The sequence below is a fragment of the Pinus tabuliformis genome, chromosome 2_1 (genome assembly GCF_031772625.1).
Source record: "Pinus tabuliformis cultivar Carrire ecotype Pingquan chromosome 2_1, CPIR1, whole genome shotgun sequence".
Classification (NCBI taxonomy): domain Eukaryota; kingdom Viridiplantae; phylum Streptophyta; class Pinopsida; order Pinales; family Pinaceae; genus Pinus; species Pinus tabuliformis.
The window spans coordinates 410,729,760-410,733,707 of NC_142299.1; positions in this window are offsets into that span (position 1 = coordinate 410,729,760).

Sequence of the window (3,948 nt, forward strand, 5' to 3'; positions counted from 1 at the left end):
TTTTCCCTTCTCTGCAAAGCAAGATTATCACTACATTGATTCTCTACAAGGATGATATTTCCTTGAGAGCACCTATGGCGCTCACTATTATGGTTGAGGCTTTAATACATTATTTTGATTATTTCCTCATAAAAACATAGTATGGTGTTGATATGGGCTGAAGCCATTCCTCACTTAAATAGTTTGCACGGTTTTGGCTTTTGAGGAAAGCATCCTTGCAAAGTCCAAGAATGGTTGAGAAAGCGTCCATGGCAAGCTGAATTGAATAGTGAAAGAATGAGCTTATGTCCTTTCGTTGACAACATATTTGTGGCAGGATTAGAATTATTTAGATGGCAGTTGGTCTGGTAATTTTCTTCAAAGACCTTGTAATCTTCTTCAAAGACCCTGAGAAGAAATATCTCAAGTCTAGTTATAAATGTGATTCTTGTATTAGCTTGGCCACGTGATTGCGTTCAAACCCTCGACTCAGCCAATGTCGAGCATAATGTCAAAGCTGGAGCTTTCTCTTTCAATAACTGGGTGGAACTCTAGTCTATTTTACCATGAACGCCTGTCACTATCAATCAAGTTCAGCGCCACCCCCTATAATATAATAGAAGGAAAGGGGAAATTAAGCAGGCGATTCTTCTTATCCAAAATATCCACGGGTAATAGGAGAAAGCACTAACTTTCGCTGCCAACATGTAGGTGTAAAACCCCGGGACTTATCAAATATTTTGATCCCTCACTTGTAACTTTGGTATTTGGCTATGTTTGTAATAAATGCTTTTACACCTCATTTTGTACCATAATGTCGAGCATAATGTTGATGCTGGAGGAGATTGCAAGTCTTTCCCAGTTTAGTTTCAAAACGTCTGAAGGTTGTAAGGTGAAGCTGCAGGGGATGGAGCAAGGGCATTTTTCTATTGAACCTATATTTTTGAAGTCATGCTCTCACTCTTCATGGTGGAGCTTAGGAAGATCAAAGGGGATTTGCTCGAATACAGTAATTTCTATAGTCACGATCTAAATCCTAGCCTCAAAGACATCATCTGGACATGGGATGGCAACCGATAATAAATATATATTCATTGTGTATGTTGTGAATTTTCTTGATGAGTTTGAGGAAATGCTAATGCATTATTCACATAAATAAGGCTAAGTATTCTTATGGGTTGATTGTTTACACCATCCTTTAATGGTGGAAAATATTTCAGACAATTTTTTTTTGAACTGGCTTCCTCTTATTTACCTTTAGCACCATTCAATTCAGTGACCTTCTGCTTAGAAGTGGTGAGTAGGGGGTCTATATTCTTCTCCTTAGAAGTGGTGAGTAGGGGGTGTATAGTTCTTTGCAAAATAACCCTGATAATGGGAATGCAAGGACAACTGCCACTATGGAGCTAAAGCCAATTTAAGGACACATCAACTGGATATTTGAAATGGGTGCAGAGTAAGAGTTTTGCTTAATGCTTAAGGATGAACACCAAATGGGATTTATCAAACCTTTTGAGACGAGGAATCATTCATTCTCTCAAGATATAATAGGTTGTAGTCTAAAGAGGTAATTTTTTTCCCTTTTCTTAGGCTGAATTTTCAGTTGATTTTATTTGAAATTTAGTTAGAACTTGGGAAAAGTATAGTTGCAAGTTGTTGAATCCATTCATTTCAAAATTTGAAAACAAAATTTAATTAACAATGTTATAAGATTAGTATTTCCTGATTACATAAAAAAAAAAAAAAAAAAAAAAAAAAAAAAAAAAAACCAAAAAGTGGCAACATTTGTCTAGCTTCTATAGTCGCTTTCTTCCAAATGATAGCCTTTTGATTTGAAGACCTTGTTTGACTCTCTTTCTCTAGAAGAGGGTGCAAGTTAGCAGGGAATTTTTGTATTTAAATAAGGCAATTTCCTGGTGTCCATGGTATTCCTCCAAGGTTCATCGAACTAATTTTGTTCTAATTTTAAATGGTCTACTATATTTTTATGAAGAGGCTATATTTGGCAGCAAGGATTTTATAATTTTTTCCTAAAGCCAAATCATAAATTACTATGAATTGCATAGCCATTACGTTGCTTCATGTCATCTTATAAAAATTTTGTATTCTACCAAAGAGGATGTATTGAAATTCTAGGAACAGGTTATATTTGGGGGCACTTTGACTAGAGGTCTTATTCTTACTAAATATATTCCCAAGCCATATGATGGATTAGTTAATGTTTCTAACAAATTTTAAATGTGTAACCCTCAGTGATTATTTTCTGTCAAAGTGGCTTTGTTTTTATGATATTATTCTTTTAGGAACTCTCATTCCTAGTTAAGAGGAAATGTATTAGGTGAAGAATTTTGATTACAATGTTGCTTTAATATTGATAGATTTTGAATAACGTTTTGATATGATTAAATAAGGTTTTTTTTTTTAAATGCTAGGATACAATATACTTAATATTTGGATAAAATTTTACTGTGATCATATTTACTTTAAGGATAGACTTTATTGAATCTAAAATATAAGATTTAAGATTTGAAGAAACTTTATAATAATGATTAGTGTTTTGTTCAAAGATGTTTCTACTCATTTGGAAATTAATGACAAGTTACTAATAATGTTTATCTTCAAAGATCAATCAAACAATGTTGTCTTCTTATTTTAGTGTTTTGTTTCATATGTCGAAGCTCCACATTATGTCTCAAGAGATTTATTTTTAGGGCCCAATTTTATTCTTACCTAATTAGTAAGAGATCCTCCCCTACTAATTTAGATAGAAATGGATTACCCTTCTATATATTACGCCTATAATTGTTTATTTAAGAAATTTGCTACAAAACTCACTAAATGGTATTAAAAGGTTTTTTAAGTGGCATCAAGATTTCAACCATGTTTAGAAGTCATATAATCTTTTCATATCAATTGTGCTTCTTGTTGGTTTTCAACAATTTTTCATTTTAAAAACCAACAATTCTCATTATGGTCATTTTGAAAAAATAATAAGGAACTATTTTATTTAATATTGGGTTGTTTTGTTTCAATTTTCTAGCTCATGGCCTTTCTCAATAAAGGCTGTCGGATACTTGTTAGATTGGAAAGCTCACTAGGTAAGGTGAACAAATTTCTATTTCTTGGGTCAAATGTCAAAGACTTAAGTCATGCTCGCTTTGCAAATGATCCCCCTTCCTCACAAGAAAAAGGAGATTGAGTGTTTAAAAATGTGATGAAATTCCTAGATATCTTTCATATATCCTTATGGTCTAAAGATTCCATCGACCAAAACTATGTCATATAAACAATGCTAACGAGATTCTAAAATAATTAATGTAAGTTGGTTGTAGATTCAATTTAGGTAGATCTTTAAATTTCTAGGTATCCCTTTCTTTTTAGGCCTCAACAAAAGAGTTGTAGCAAGTTTTAATTGAATGAAATGAGCAAATTGTGACAAAATGGATTATGAAGTATAGGTTCTCAGTAGTTAGACATCAAATTTATATGAATGTACTAGCTTCTACGCATGTTTATTATTTCCTATGTTAGTGTTCCTTGGCCTTGATTTATAGTATATTGGAAAAGGTTATGAGATATTTTACAATCTTAAGCCCAATGCATGCCTTGTCATATAAAATCACATTGTCCAAGGTAAATCAGTATGTCAAATAAATTTTGCATCTTTTGGCTAAATTATGTTAGGGTAGGTAGAATTTGCCATGCATATCTTCTCTTGAAATCTTCAACATGCAACCATAAATAACTATGCTAGAAATACCGTCTATATCAATAACATATGATCACATGATGTGTCACCATTGGCATACCACCCAACACCACCCAACAACACTGCATTATGATAATTGCTAGCAATATTATACTCAATGTATATTCGACACTTTTTGTAAAATTATGTTTGATATGAAGAAATGAATCAGGAAGAAATTCAGTATGTCTTATGAAAATGTCACTAACTATCCACGTATG